This window comes from Ceratina calcarata, unplaced genomic scaffold (assembly GCF_001652005.2).
Source record: "Ceratina calcarata isolate Rehan_Ccalc_2016 unplaced genomic scaffold, ASM165200v1 scaffold551.2, whole genome shotgun sequence".
Classification (NCBI taxonomy): domain Eukaryota; kingdom Metazoa; phylum Arthropoda; class Insecta; order Hymenoptera; family Apidae; genus Ceratina; species Ceratina calcarata.
The window spans coordinates 552,940-569,596 of record NW_017176693.1 but is presented as its reverse complement, the minus strand read 5'-3'; the positions used below and the strand labels follow the sequence as shown (position 1 = coordinate 569,596).

Genomic DNA, 16,657 nt, shown 5'->3' with positions numbered 1-16,657 from the left:
ATACATCCTTAACTGCGTCGCTACCATTCCATCGCTAAACGCGATCGCCTATTTTTCCATCGCATCTTAACGCTGAATCAGAAACTGCCGATCGGAATATTCAAAAGAATATAGAGAGAAATCCGTATTTATTTATAAAAGTGCCATCGTAGATTATAAAAAAGATCCCGTCTTTCTTTTCTTTAGAAAAAATCCCGTTTTTAAATTGCACGTAGGAATGTATATTCGAATGTTCTAAGCTTTTCGTTTCCTCACGTTTGTTGGTCAGCCTCGAAACTGGAAATAGTCAAATGCATGCTATGTACCGTGCAGTTCCGACGATATTATCACAGTAGGAAGGAAACTGTCTCGAAATAGGTAAACCAAAAGATACAGTGAACACGTTTTTTTTTTTTATAACTCGCCATTTTTCTGATATTACTCCAGCGCGCGGCGAGATATTAAACCGGTCTTTGAATTTCAATTCGACGTTATTCTATTCGGTGTAGTTCCGCGGCTTGGTTAAAATTAGTTGCGAATATTTTTATAAGCGGTCGCTGCGGGAATATACGAAATAACATGCGCATATTGTAAAATCGGACGGGGAATCGCGGCGAGACGAGGCGCGAGAGGGAAATACACGCGTGCAAACTTCTGCATAACCGTTTAAATGCAGATGAAGCGGGGAAAGCGAGAGAGAGAGAGAAAGAGAGGGAGAGGAAGAGAGAGTGGACGGTTCGAATAGAGTGATTTAAATCAACTAACCGCCTCCCGGCCTGGCTTTGGCCGACCTTATATGTAGATAATGCCGGGCACACGGGTGGCAGTGCTCATAAATCTCGTAAGGAAGTTTCAGCGGAAAGAAAAATAGTTCTCGGCTACAGTGATTAATTGATTTACGAGCCACGAGATGCGCCTCGCGGCGTATTAGTCAGTGCGATGGAAGCATGCATGATCTTTTACGCGCGGTGGGAAGTTCCGCTCCTTAACCGTCCGCGCTCATTGCCGGAAATCCATTAAATGGGGAAAGGTTGAACGGCGGAGGTTGCAGGAAGTGTTCCGGACTCGTGTTTAGAGTGTTATGAAAAATGTGCCCATAAATGAGATCTAAAACGCTGATCTCGGGCAGCTTCGTTCATCGAGAAGTCTCGAGATCACTCATACTGCTAAGAATATCAACGTTCATCGTCTTGACGAGAAGTCACGAAAAAGAGTACGTAGGTTTTCATATATGTTTTTCCTTGAGTATTTCCGAGGACGAAGCCACCCGCGCAACTCGAGAGGATATCTCGGCGAAGTGTTGTCCGAAAAAATTGAACACGCGAGGCAACAATTTTTTTCCATGGGTCTGCCGTACAATGAATCCAATAAGTCCGAGCGGCCGGAGGGAAAGACAGTGGCGACTATAATTTTTCGAGTGGACACAATATCGGCAATGAAGAAAAATGTAGATTTTTATGTTACGATCAAACCGGGTGTATGCGTTGTAGCCGATATCCGGGCTCAGCAATATTCGGACAATAGAAGCCAAATGAGAGTTGTACGTTGCGGGAACTCCGGCTAGCGCCCGGACCGTTCGCGGCCACCCTCTCCTCTGCGCTCGACCACCCGTTCAACCCTTCCCGCGGCAACTATTTCTCCGGCTCGCCTACACGTTGACAAATAAATTTGTGACGCTCCGTCGACTGGATTTTAATATACGCCTGGTTTCGAGTTAACGCGTGTCTCCACTTACACCCCGTGATATCGCGTCGTTATAAAAGCCTCTTTCGGCGCGTCGAGCGGGGTTGCTCTCGCGTTTCAAAAAAAAAGAGGATATCACACCCGGCATGCAAAAGGGAAACAAATTCCCGGTGCGTCGTTCGTTTTCCAGGTCAATGAAGAAATTATTTAGCATGTAATTTACATGCAACTCTCTCTGCTTTAACTAAAACCAGAGACGCACTTCGTTACGTTGTATGCGATTCACGCGTCGTACGGTTGCCCGTTAAAATTAATAATGGACCGTGCATTATGTTGAACTCAGCTCAACGCCGGGATATCGAGCGGTAATCGACAAGTTGTTGCGTAATTTGTCAAGTTTACCAGTTGAGAACTGGCGTAACTAACGCGATGGAAGGTCGGACCGTAGTAGCTCGAGGAACTGGCTTTTACAAACTTACCGCGAACTGCAGAAGTGCGTAATTCGCACGCGAGTCAGTATATTCGCCGAAAAAACGAAATCATATCATAAATCACTAGTAGTTCCAATAGAATCACAATTTCAAGAACATTATTTTTTCTAAAAGTTCATAGCTTCAAATATTGGACACAGCTTTTTATTACATGTCTTAAACTTTTGGCAGAGACCTTACAGCTCATACAACCTTAAGGTTTTAGGAATAATAATTATAGTTCCGTTCTAAAGCTGGTGGTCCGAATCTGAAGAATGTACACCCGGCAACAAGTATCCTTTTTTCTAACCATTCATCATTGCAGTCAGATGGCTATTAAGCCCGACTCGTTCTCGTACATTCACTAGCAACGCGAATTTACTTTTCACACTCATTTCCTGACGATTCTCGCAAGGCAGAGTCGTCTCAGAATGTACCGTCGACGAAAAATAGCGCGCAGTGGCACGGTCGCTCGGCACGGCGGAACATTAGAATATTGAATGCATGTAATTTCCTTGCTCGGTTGTTGCTCGCCCGTTCTCCGTTGTTACACACGGCACAGTTTCTGTTCGCGAGGAACGGCTGCAGGTAACCGGCCGGTATCATTACTCCCTTTAAATTTTCAACAAACTCGTACGTTATTGCATCACGAGATTAATTCGCTGAACACTGAGAACGGAAACAATGTCGTCGGTGTGATACGCTTCTAATGCTTTCTGCATGTATGAGCTCCGCTTAATAATTATGCTTAATTCCGTTCGAGTGCTTAAACAAAGAGAAGTTACGTCTAATCGAGTCCGTTGTTCTAAAATAAGGGATTAACGATGACGTTCATGTGATTGATTTTGAACGGATCAATAGTAGCTTAGACTTCTCGTTCGGAGTTGGGATTTTCGAGATCGTAGCCGAGCTTGAGTGACGTATTACGAATTCGATTTCATCTCGTTTCGAGCTAAATTTTTCCCAACTGCAGCTTTTAAAGAGAGTAACTAATGATCGGTAAATGGACGTAAGAATAGCTAACAATAAGAGTCTAATTTCATTGGTTATCCGCGAATTGACACGATTCTGGCAAATGGTAATCCAAAAGGTTTGATAGAGGTATGTCAATTTCTAATTCTGAATCGTTAGATTCTGTAACATGAATCTTCCTTTAGAAATAGTTTCAGGACAGATTTAGAAGCAATGGGTATTTAAGTTGATTTTTCGATCGATCTCAACGGGTATTTCCAACGTTCTCCCACTAAAATGCACGATACGGTGCACGTGCAACGTATTATGATTCCAAGCATTGCAGACGCCAGGAGCTCGTCCACAACGAACGCTCGTCCAGGTGGCATGTAGTACGTTCGCCTAGGACATGTGCGTTTCGCGGTGCGGCCGCGTCCTTTTTTCGCGTCCCCGGTCGGTCGGTCCAGTCGCTCATGACGTCCAATTCATTTTTGCATTCGTTTCGTACCGATGCTTGTAAATTGGACTTGCTGTAATTCGGAGAGTGGAAAACCGAGGGACGCACGGGTCCGAGCTAGGACCAGGTAATCTCGACCAAACGCCAGTCAGCAAATGTCCCTGGCCAGCTGGTACGTCCGAAGCGACGCGACGCAACGCGGCGTACACGCGTATGCACGTACGATACACACACGCCGCGCGTCCGTCCGCCTCTTTTATGGACGTCCAAATTGGAAAGAGAGACACCGGAGAGGAGACGAGGACGGGGGCAACGGAAGGATCGAAGAGGACCAGAGGTAGGGAAATTCGAACCGTTTTGCAACCACCTCACAGTCACGGGTACATGAACACGCTGGCAACGGTGCATACACATGTCCCCGATTCACCAATAAGCCGAGTATTAATCACGGCCACGGAGTGACATTTTGCGGAGCACCGTCTCGACGACTACGTAGCCAGAGCGCAGTCAAACGAGCGCGGCCCGTGACGAAGAAGAGGGGCTTCTCAGGGATAAAAAGATTTACGTACGCTGTCACTTCGAGACGTCATCGTCGTCGAAGACTTCATCCAAATGAAACTACGACGTACAGTGACGAGTGGGCATCATGCGTGCATTCGGCATTGCGATTAATATTTATTACCGTGTAAACAGCAAATTGAGTCCTGGTGACCGCAGATGCAGAGTCTTCTAACTGGATTAATAATCATAAGAAGCTACGACGAGCTTTCGGGCCGGACCTCCCATTTTGGTTATAATAGAATACCAACAACTTTGATAGCATCTTTGATGATCAGGAATAGTTCGAGCACTTACGAGTATAATAGAATATCGAACATATTAATACGCACATACTTAGCCATAGTTTCCTCCTGGAATCTAGACGATCTTAACTGAAACCGAATTCTTAGAAGAATTTCATTTACCCAGTCGTTCGAGTATTTTATTATTGCTCATTCGTTAATCACGAGATAAGATGTTCGTTCAATGACTCCGGTATTCATTGTCACGGAATATTTTTAGGAACTAGTCTTTCCTATATAAATCTGTCAATCATTGAAACTAAGACCGAGATTAATTTCGTAATCGAATTATGATTCACCTGTTACAAAAACAAAAGGATCTGCCATTTCCGTAGACAATTTCATATTTTAACTTGGTTATCCGTTCTTCGCCCTGTTCCGTTTCATTGTTCACCTGATTGTCCCAGTTTCCAGTCCCCGTCACGTCCAACCTATCGATTCTCTCGGACTTCTCCTTTTTCCCTCGGACGCTTCCGGCAAACATGCGTTGTTAACACGCAGCTGTTTACGATCAGATGAAACGAATGCACGTAATTCCGGTTGATTCGAACCGGACAGTCCTCCCACCCCTTTTCTCTCTCTCTCTCTCTCTCTCTGTATTCTTTTTCCGTGGTCCAGCGTTGTACCGGCCGCTGGACCGCTGGAAAAAGGAGATAAACGAATTACCCCGTTCGCCAAACAAAACCCCCATTATTTGTGCCGGCGTGGCTCGGTTCGTTACGCAAGACTGTGTCTGTTTCATTCTGCCTTGACGCAACTTCGACGCCGGTTCGAAAAACAGACCGCTGCTAATACTCGATATACAAGCACGATGCGACGAGCAAAAAAGAGAGCACCGTTCGCCGAAATTCGCTTCCACGCCGCCTGCACCACACCGCCCCAGTGGTAAGGTTAAACGTGAGAGGGCACGTATGCAGCTAGGAAAATTGGCATTTTATGGGACGGTGTATATTTCGATTGGTGGCAGACTCTTGCCATGCAATTCTCTATTTTCTCTAATTTATAATTAAATTCCATCATAGGAAGTAACGATTGATCAGTAAATTAAAATACTGTTGGACGTCGATTTAACTTCATAGACGCATGAAGCGATTAAGAAATTATCTGTAAAATTGTAGGTTGACGGTACAAACGGGCGACGTGTTCGCGAGTCGTGATTGAAATTGAAGTGCCGCCTATTTTGAACGGGTCTGTACATCATGGGTAGGAACACATGGGAGCACACGCGGTTGATTAGCCTTTGTCGGCGTATCGATCCAAAATAAGTGGGCGATCTATCACATTGGCAATGCCTGCAATTTCCTTCATAATGAAATAACTAGTATCAGCTCTGCGCTGCATTCTATTCTCTCGCGTGATCACGATGCATTTCGTGCTCCTCCCATCGAGGAGCTCGTACAATTTTAAATCACCGCTACGTTATGCGTACATTTTTATGTTTACTTTCTCTCGGTGAATATCCATGATAATTGATCATCGTTAGAATAAGAGTAATAAAGTAATTAAGAATTTTCATTACGTAACAAAATAAATAATAACAAAATAATTTATGACTCGATAATAATAATAATAGTTGGAACGGCGCTCAGTGGTCCGAAATCTGATATTAAAGTCTATACAGAGCATTTTCACTGTGCACATCAGATCTTTTGCTAAACGGAGGTCTGCTAATTAGCCACTAGATCCTGTTTTTCATCGTCGTTACCGGGCAACAGAGATCGGACCCCAAGGATGGTTAAAGTCGATGTAAGACCACTCGTACCGGAAGTGGCACTCGAAATTGGTTTTAATTAAATTTGAACAATACGTTTCCCTTCCGACGACCGCGGACCTAAGTGAATTATCGATATCGTTGAAATCGAGACATTTGTTAGGAGCCAGTGAACATCACGTCGTCAGTTATCATCGATGCAAGCGATTTTAATTGCAACAAAAATACGACAATGATTCTTTGTGATCGAGTGCCCGTCCCGGGTGTCAAGTATATTAAACTAATTAGCAGAAAGAAAACTGTGTGTTCGCCTTTGAATTCTACTACTGAAGTGGTCTCGTGAAAATATGGAAAAAATGGTATTCCTACTATTATGAAAAATATTTAATTAACGATTCTTCAAAGAATATCGATTTTCTAAGATCAAGTGACCAGCGTCGTCCTCTCAGAATATTCCGGAAATATAATTGTTTAATTGCATCCGGTCAGGGCGATCTCGAATTGGGGCGAAATGTGAAATAGAGCATGTGATCGAAATCTATCAATTGTTAAGACTGACTTTTTTCAGATTCGTGGTGCACTTCATCATTCGTTTCCTATAGATAGATTAAAACCGTACATTCAAAGTGGCTACCGTTCGTTTCCAATTTCTATTCGCGCGTAGATTTCCCTCCCTTTCACCAGACATAATTGATATTATGAATCAAATAAAATGGTTTTAATTCGCCAGACAATGTTCCGGGTTCATAGCAGCTACGCGTTGCCTTTAATAAAATTACACGGAACTGGATGTTACAGTCACGAAAACGTTTTTGCAAATTGCGCGGAACTTTTCGTTTCGTTCAAATGAACATCCTATAAATTACACCGGATTAAAATGCACGAAAAAATGATATTCTATAAGCGCCGGGAAATTTTCCCGGGGTTTGTACGGACTAAAAATGTCGAAAGTAAAGAGAGTATGGGAACAGAATTATGTCGTGCCGGCCAGCATCGCGAGCTAACTATGGCACATTCATGCACTGTTTTTCACGACGAAAGTACACGTATACGCGAGTGTCCGGCCGACCTGCATGCATGCAGCACCACCGAGCTCATTAATATCGCTTTTGCGCCAGCTATCAAAACGCGTTTTCATTTTACGTCCGTAGACACGTTGCTCTTCGTGATAGATAAGATAAATTATAAGTTCCCCGTTCGCTTTCATTCCGATTCTTTGATCTGCAAATTGCCCTCGCGATGAAAGACTCATAAGGAAATGGTGCCGAACTAATTGTCTTCTAAGTAGCCGAACGGAATGGTTCTTCCAATGATTAAACTTCGACATACTTCAAATATTAAATTATCGTTCAAGTCTCTATAATTTAATCTCGGTATGTGACTAATTGTGTAAAAAAAATTAGGAAGATTCAGGCAGAGTGTGTGACGGTAAACACGTCTTTAAAGTCTCGGGGCGGACAATTATGGTAACGCAGTAATTTGTAACCAAGACCTGTGGCATCCGAAGGAAATGAAAGGAGTCTGGCAGCGTTTGAACGGAGGTCGAGTAGATTTCGAGGAACAGTTAAACGTCAATTAACATATTACATCCGAATTTCGAAGACCTACATCGGTGATGTGATAATACATATTCAAATGAGGCACTCTTACACCCCGGCGGAGGGTAGGGTGCGAGGTGGAACCGTTTGAAGGAGACCGGTACGAAGGAGGTCGGAAGTGAGAGATGAAGGATCGATAGAATAAAAGAGAACCGGCGAGTTTCTCTTACTGAAGCAATTACATTAAACTACATTAGACGTCGTTAGTTTAATCAAGCTAAATTAGACTCGGTTTAATTAATTGAACTGTTTCTTTGGACTCTCTTCTCGATCCTGTCGTCGAACGGAAAATGTCATCGGGTCACACGTACCTTTTAAATCGTCAGCTTCAATTATTAATACATAGATGTCTTTTGTATTAGAGTGCTTTTTCTACGACACGTTGCGCGCCATCATTAGATCCGTACAAAATCTAATTAAAACGCTACCTTCTGATGGTCTATTCGTCACGAATGACGACGTAATAAGGTCCGGTGATACATCGTTTTGGGATATTCCATAATTTACAAATACAAATTAAATCGAAGCTGAATCCCGTCTAAATTTTTAAATTCAAAACGGGATATCAAATTTTGTTGTAAACATCGAGCCCTGCAGATTTTCATTAACAATTTTAATTACAACACACACACACGCGCGCGCGCGCGCGTTATATATACGCATGTACACACGGGTCACCACGTAAATTAAAGTCATTATTTATACTTCAATTGTACGAGAATGAAAATTTCATTTTCAAAAGTCCGCTCGTATTATGATTACAATAAATATTCTGGAACAACGACGCTGCACTCACGCATTGAAATTAATTACGCCGATCGGGGAACGTTGTTTTAGGATGAAACCGAATTTTCTGCTGTGCCCGTTCCGTTCTAAAAACGGTTTCACGACTCTTCTTTTTTGTCGATTGCATTGATCTATGTGATTGAAAATCGAATTGAGATTTCAATTTCACGGTTTATCGATTTCACCGTCGACACCTCGCGTAAGAACGGACGCAGTCGATACAATTATGTAACGCAATATGTCCGGCGCAGCTCGGTTATTACATTAACAGAAGTCTACCGGCAAATAGGATGATCGCAAAATCAAGTTATGCGAACCGCCAGCGTATTGATACGAACAATAAGTTCGCTACCCGGGGACAACAAGTCGAGCTAACAACGGGACGAGGCTGAGGATCTTGAAACTGGAGCAGAGCGAAATAAGACGACTCGAGAAGTTGCTCGTTATTTGCACAAATAGTATTTAACGGCCTGAATTATATATATTTTAATTTAATTACGATGCGTCGACGCAGCGAGATTTATTATAATAAAATATCGAAAGAATTTCAGAACAAATATTTATAGAAATACAATTGAGGAATAAAATTCGGATTTTATTAATATCCTCTGATGTTCTCCCATCGATCTCGTTGCATTTAAATATTATTATTAATTCGTTTTGAAAGCAGCGTACGTTCTGACGTCCATTGAAAATATATAAATGATTATTTATACGCGTTTTCGTCGATACCCAAAGGACGTTGAACGAGAGATTCCGTTCGATAAATTATTTTATACGTTTGAGCAGCGACGACGCTTAATTGACGTTAACGACGGGCCGATGAAAAGAAAGAGGGAAACGAAAGAAACTGATAGATGCGGGTAAAGCCTATCTGCTTTTTTCCTTCTCCTTTTCTCTCTCTCTCTCTCTCTCTCGAGATGTTCACGGGAGAACGACGAAAATGTGCAACGCATCGGGAAGATGTAGGGGTTGGTTTCTAGGGGCTTGATTATTATGAAAGAGCACCGCAAAGATACGCGAGCACCGTGCGGTCTGAGGACTCTCACTTATCACAGAACCGTGATAACAACTACCTACCTCCGCTTCTTCGTTTTACCTCTCTTTTCACCTCCCTCTCTCCTTTTCCTTTCTATTTCGTATTCTGTCTTTGCAGCGATCACAGCACCACAAGTGTACCAGTATCCTTCGTTCTGATTCCTTGAACGTTCGATCGTTAAATTAAAAGCCACGCAAGGACGAAATATTGCTATCAATTTTTCATTTTTATTGGAGAATAGAAATACAGAAAGCTCGACTTCACGGGATAAGTTAGATAACGATTATTATTACATTTCAGACAATCGTGTTCATTTTTGTCAGTAATTTCTGATGACAGAGAGCTGTTGAAATGCGTAACTACGCGTGTAGTTAGGATCGATATTGTCAAAGGGCTTTAATTTATATCAGGAATGGTGAAAGCTGATTTTAGTCATTTACAGTGTATCCAAACGTGTAACCAAAATCTCTACTGGCTTTAACTGGTCAGAAGGCTTTAACGATACGTTTTCGATGGGTGAGGATATTAACCCATTTCGAATTGTACTGCAATATGTATTTCTGAGGACTCCTATTAGTCCAATTTTACACGCTATTGGAAATAGGTTAATAAATGTAAATGTTTTATTTGTTAGTTTTAAGCGCACTGGAAGTAAACCAGAGCCTAACGCACTGTAGAAAGATTGAGTCTCACTTAGAGGAAACTGATCCTAATTTTGAAGTGTGTGTTATAAATGAACAACAAAATTGTATAAATAATATAGATGATACGTTGCCTCGTCCGAGTTTTTTAATCAGAGACACATTTATCTTTTTCTGTGTACAATTAGCTGGCGACACGGTTCCAATCGAGTATTTCCTAAGGACCGTCGCCGGCGGGCGCTAGTAATTGCGTGGGATTATCCAGTTGAAAAGTAATGACAGCCCGTGCAGAACTAAGTGACAGACATTTTCACCTTTTTGACGTTTCCTTGTTATCGATTGGCTGGTCGTTAATAACGCATTCGCTATCGGCCCTGACTTCTGACCCAGTTAGTTAATTCGCCCGCGCTGCACTCTTTTCGACATCCGTAAAACCGCCACCCTTCCGGAACGAAATCCTACTTCCTTGTTTTTTCCACCGTACGAATTGGTTTTATCTCTACGCTGATGAAAATGAAAAAACAATTCGAACGCATGGCCCCCGTTGACGTATCAGTACTTCGTTCCAGATTCCATCTATTAATTTTGTTGTCTGAATTTGATTTATTACATGTAACAATTTCGCAGTTCCGATTGATATTCCTTCCCCATAAATCATTGACGGTGATAAAAATAACGGGCACTGAAGTTTCATGCGGCATCAGTACAACGTGTACGTACGAGGTTCGACAAAAAATTCGAGTAACTCGTATTTGTACCGACGAGAATAATTTATCATAATATTTTATTGGGTTGGCAACTAAGTGACTGCGGATTTTAAATAAGAAGTCTATCGATAAACTCCGCAATTATTTAGTTCCCAATACATCCCAGTCTCGGTCGATCAAACCATTTATTGACACAATTTCCAAAATAGACAATACGACTTCTTAACTTCGTGCAAACTATTTTCTCATCGGTGGATCCGCAAAGAAGCCAACGCAACTGAACTGCGGGACCGCGAGCGAAACGGAGCTCAGATGATTATGTCTGTCGAAGGAAAGTAGCGCGGGGGTAAATTCAGAAAGTAGTAACGAGTGAGTAAAACGAAGAAGTGGTACGCGTGGAGAGAACCAGGAAGGAGAGAGAGAGAGAGCGATAGAGAGAGAAGGAGAAGGAGGGTGAAAGAGGCACGGGGTTCTCAGCGAAATTAAAGCTTAATGCTTCTTCTAACGAATATCGCGACCGACGGAAGGGGATATAAATCCGGTATGGGCGGAGAATTTGAGAGGGTCGAAGCCGGTAAGAAGGCGCGGAGGTGGAACACGGGGGAGGATAGGAAGGATAACGAGGCAGCGAAAGGCAAAAGAGAAAGGAGCGGGTGTAGGGGGAATGAAACGTCGAACGAAAATACTCGTCGAACGTGAAAGAAGTACGTTTAATTAAACCAGCAAATAAGTGCGGCTCCGGCATTATCGTCGCCGTCGCTTCCACATTTTCTGCAGCTGCGGCTGCTTTGTGTTTGCCGATCCTCGCTCTGCCATGTCCGTAGCACCGGTTGGATATAAGTCCGTGTCACTTTAAACCGCACGTTTTAATTCCGAACGTATTACCCACCACCGAATCCCATCGATCGTTGGTTAATTAATTTTTTTTCTAATCATAACGAATGAAAACAATCGGAATCGAGTGACCGCGGTGTGGGTGTAAAAATATTTTCACTCCGAACGCTAAGGGTAGAAAGCCTTTTCAGATCTTTCGAAATTTTTATTTCCAAATATTTTACGCTGTAGCAGCTGACTGACGTAAAAATAGGATACGTATTGAAATGATACGCATTGGACATACATATTTATTAACATGAGAAAGATAAATACGTCAGTTATTGAATTTTTTATCGATACCGCTTGGCACATAAAAACAGCAAAGATTATTGAACTTCGGAGCGGTAAATAAAACTGATAAAGTATAAAGTAACATTCGTTGCGTAGGATTTTGTTCATAAGATTCTTTTCATCAAAGGAATTGATTATTTTCCGCTGATGCGGCCTCCTGCTCGTGAATTTAAACACGGTCCCTCTGTACCAATCTTAAACAAACCAGATGCTGGGAAATTAGTTGGAAAAGTCTTGACAAAAATTCGTCAAAAGAATGCCCGAAGCGAATTCACATGAATTATTTATTAATACGTTCTGAACCACAACAGCTATTTATTTGATAAAAAATGGTCGAACCCGAGAAATTGTCGATCGTCGCAGTTTCTAATTTGATTCGTTATCGATATCGTTCCATACGCGGAAAGTGGCGAAGTAGAAGAATGGTTAAACCAAAACCATGGAGAATTTCTTAATCGCATGGAAACACGCTTTGAAATAACGGACGGGGCGATATTTCTAACTTAACGTTGGCTTCGCATGCGAAAGATGATTACCGATTTATCAGTTCGCAGCGTCGTATTTTCTTAGGGACGAGCTTAAATTCATTTACAAGCACGAAGTTAAGTATTAGGTGTATAAACGTCTGTTGAACGATGAAACCGGGGCGAAGGAGGAAGAGATCGATAACAGGGAACGACGACCGATGCTCTAGTTGCATTTCTTATCTCAATATTCTCCCCGGGGAGGCATTAATTTTTGACGGGGACCCGCAATAATATACGAAACGACGCGACGCGCGTTTTGCATTGATCGATAAACAGTCGCATTTCCTTCGTGGCTCGTAGAACACGATACGTCGGAAGGAAGCCAAAGTAATCGCAACCGCAAGATAATCTTCTCCGTTTCTTGCCATCGCGTCGCGGTCCCCTTTCGCCCGGTGGAATATAGAAACTACTATTCGTTCCGCTGCGTTTCTTCGTCCATATTATATTTCGCGGACAAATTGTTTCCCGCGACGGTCTCACCGTTTCGAACGTTTCATTGATTCCCTCCCTTTGTACTCTATTCAAAAAGTATCGTTTAAATTTTATCGTACGTCGCACCGTGTGCTTGTACATTAAACGAGTATTGACTCGTATCGAATTCGCTGACATAAACACATATTTTAAGCAGCGATTACTTCTGATGGATGTTCATGGATGAAATTCTTCTCCGCAGGTACTCTACCTCGCACAGATGTCAACGATCCGCCACTTTCCACTTTAAAAGGTAGGTATTGTGTTACGTTCGTAATGAGATTTCGAGGCCATCAATTGCCATAATCCGCAATCGATATCGTATCCCACACCCCTCCCACCTGTATGCATTGCTCGAACGACTGAATAAATTTCTTCGTGCTTAATCGTGGCATTAAATCGTTCTGTTTAAATCAAATAATTCCCTTCCGTGAGATTTGTATCGGTCAAATTTTACCCGGGAATTTATCCATATTTCACAGCTATGATACATATACATATATAATCACGTGTATTCACAATCGATGTCCAGTCGTAATAGAATTCGTAAATCGTATAGAAATGTAAACCGTGTATAAAATAAAGCAAAAAATATTCGTTTCATTGAAAACAATGGCACTGTTCATGAAATGCATTGTCTTGTATATGTTATACGTAACAAAGTTTTTTGCAGAAATAATCATTACTCTGTGTAAATGGCCCCTCGACAACTTTCTCCCTCGCATCGAAAGTAGCTGTAATTTCTTTTTCAAATATAAATACGAGTACTAAAAAACGATATTAGCTCTGTTTATGCTTCGCTCGTTCTCAGGAATATGAAAATCGGCTAGAATAATAATTAGTCTACATCATTGAAAATCAATTCATTAGCTGGGTGAATCATGATGAGAAGCTACGATGTACTACCATTGAAAATTAATCAACGCGTATGCATTAAGATAAATTTGGCGCACTGCGAGATATTAATTCGTAAATGTAGGTGGTGCGTTGAAGGGGTAACTTTTCAGGGCATCGCGAATTAATTTGCAGTATGCGAGGGGAGAATGGAGTGGCGCACGTTAAAACATTACAGTGTGATTTGAATATTGAAGCGAATACATAAACACTTACAATATTCATCAAAAGCATTGTATCCGGCTTAGTTCGGACGCGGAGCGGAATGAATATTCAAGGAAATCACGAAGCTGGTTACCGTCACCTTGTATGACACAATAGCCCGCGAGCAATCCCGTGTGCATGACTTTTGCGTTATGCATCGCATCTCTGAGAGAACCGTAAACCGATCCGTCGTCTCGCTCGCTCGCTCGTTCGGCGGTGGTCATTAGTTTTACGTTTACCGTTGTTCGATGAATTAACACCGCGACGCGACCAAAGTAACACGAATAATCGGTCTTTATGTCTCGAGACAATCAAATTTGCCGATGGTGAAATGGAAAGATTTGTAGTAGAGTGGTTAACGGCAAAGGAGACGCGATATTCTTTATTTGAAACGGGTTCGGAATTGCAAATAACAATTGACCTCGTTTCATATTGTTTTTTGCGAAATTATTTTTGAAATACAATTTTCTGTTGAACAAAATATATTTCGTACCGATTGGTATTAACAGAAAATTCGCAATTATACACTTAAATTGAGGAAATTTAATATCAGTAGAATATTTTGTTACACGTTTTAATTACTTAAACCCACTGCTATGAACGAATGGAATAAAATCTATTTTTCACGTCCACCGCACATATGTTCAGCCTCGAATTGGAATATCAGCGAACGAGGGAAGCATGAAATTTTGTTTCCTTGAATTTGTTCAATCATTTTTCTCCCGTGTAAGGTGAAAAAGAGAAATCGTCCGCGGGATTGCAACGGATTCGCGAGAGACAAAACGTTGTCACATATCCTCACGAGTTTTCACCCAAAACCGGGTATTGTCTCGGTCAAATCGAGAAATTTGCCACGCGAGAACGGTTGAAAAAGTAACCGAGGAAAAAATATCTAGACGCGCAATGTTCGCCCGTACATTTTTTCTTAATATATTCACCTTATTTTTGGCATCGTTTATTTGAATTCCTCACACATTTGTATGGATTATTTTTTAAATTGCTATGGAATGCGTGGGTGCAAAAGAATTCACGGATGTAGAGGCGCTTACTGTGATATTTCCATGAAACTGTACGTATCCCCATCCTTTTTTAAGCTCGCTCGTGATAGACAGTCGCATCAATGAAAAACATCGGAATCTGTCAGAAATATAAGCGATGAAAAATATTCACTCGTAATGTTAAACGCCTAAACGACGAGCGTAAATTGAAAAATTATTGCCAGGACGAAACGCAGAAAATGTGTAACACAAGTCGGCTTGTTAGAGAAAAAACTAATATAACGCATATTTTTATACGCGTTCTGCGCTTCGAATTTTTTTCTGCCTAACGCGTTCCTTTTAATTTTATTTCACTCGAACTTTGCACATGAAAAGTTTCATATCGCTCGCGAGCATTGTAAAAGAGAGCAATACATGTAACGGCAGAGGTTCGTTTTTTCCTTTCTTCAATATGATACACCGTATACTTCAACGAAAACATGTAATATCTAAGTAATTTATATAAAAGATTTACAAAAAAATCTTAACAACAATTATTTCACGGGATTGAAATTTCTATACGAGATCATTATTAATTCTACTAAGCTTCACCTTCAGAAATTTATCTGGCTTACATACGTTTTCTCTGCACCTGAAATTTGTTCGCACGCTTTAACCTCATTGCTAATTTAAATTTAAATTAAAACACGAAACCGGGACGGTATAATATAAATTTCTACAATACACACTTGTGCAGAATTAATTTTTATCATTAGTTAAATCAAATAAATATTCTGAACATTTTATGGGATACTTGGAAACATTTTAATCATCGTAATTCATTTCGTAAAACATTCGTTTAAATAAAAAGCTTAATCACTGTCGAGAGGCGAAATACAGTAAATTCAACGGTTTATAAGATACCGTATTATTTTCGTAATTAACGTAAAGTTTCGCGCCGTTAGGGTATTACACAGCACCAGTTCTCATCAACGCACCTAAGATTCCATAAAGTTTTGTCGAAGGTTCAGCAATAAATTCCACGGTAGCGTACAGTAGCTCGACTTTCCTCGCCGACTTAAACTGTTTTATTTCACCGGGACTAGGAAGTACAAGTATACCAGGTATCTGTACATACAGCGGCGTTTCGTGGAAAATTCTTAATATAATGGAAGGCCATATTTTACAAGTACGATACGAGATAATACTTTGTATACAACGTAGGTGTAATAACCTGTCAACTACTGGGAGGAGGATGGTGCAAAGTATAACGTTCAGCATAGCAGGTGCACGACGAGCTGCCTTATAGCTCTTTAACAGTAATGCCCAACGCACGTGTTATAACGTCTCAAAATTTTATAGCCCCACATTCAACACTCTTTCCCACGCGTTTCGGCCATCGTTCATAGAACGATAATTATGCTTCGAACGTCTATCATAATTGAATAAAAATTACTCATTCCTTTTCTCGTTTCAATATTCGTTTAGATGTTAGAAACGTAATTGTATGACGTATAAAATTTGTCTGGAATCCTCTTACTGCATCGTTTATT

At 41.3% G+C, this 16,657-nt stretch overlaps 1 protein-coding gene and 1 long non-coding RNA gene across 3 annotated transcripts in view; one reads left to right on the top strand and one right to left on the bottom strand.

The window, feature by feature from the left end:
- LOC108629005 (putative splicing factor, arginine/serine-rich 7) overlaps window positions 1–16,657 on the bottom strand; it is an 84,776-nt gene that overhangs the window by 9,275 nt on the left and 58,844 nt on the right. The window lies entirely within an intron of this gene.
- Window positions 1–16,657, top strand: part of LOC113464810 (uncharacterized) — a 133,747-nt gene that overhangs the window by 106,105 nt on the left and 10,985 nt on the right. For both annotated transcript variants that reach the window (XR_003389673.1, XR_003389672.1), the window contains exon 3: window positions 13,232–13,282. This is a non-coding gene — a long non-coding RNA (uncharacterized LOC113464810). The remainder of the gene's footprint in view (window positions 1–13,231; window positions 13,283–16,657) is intronic.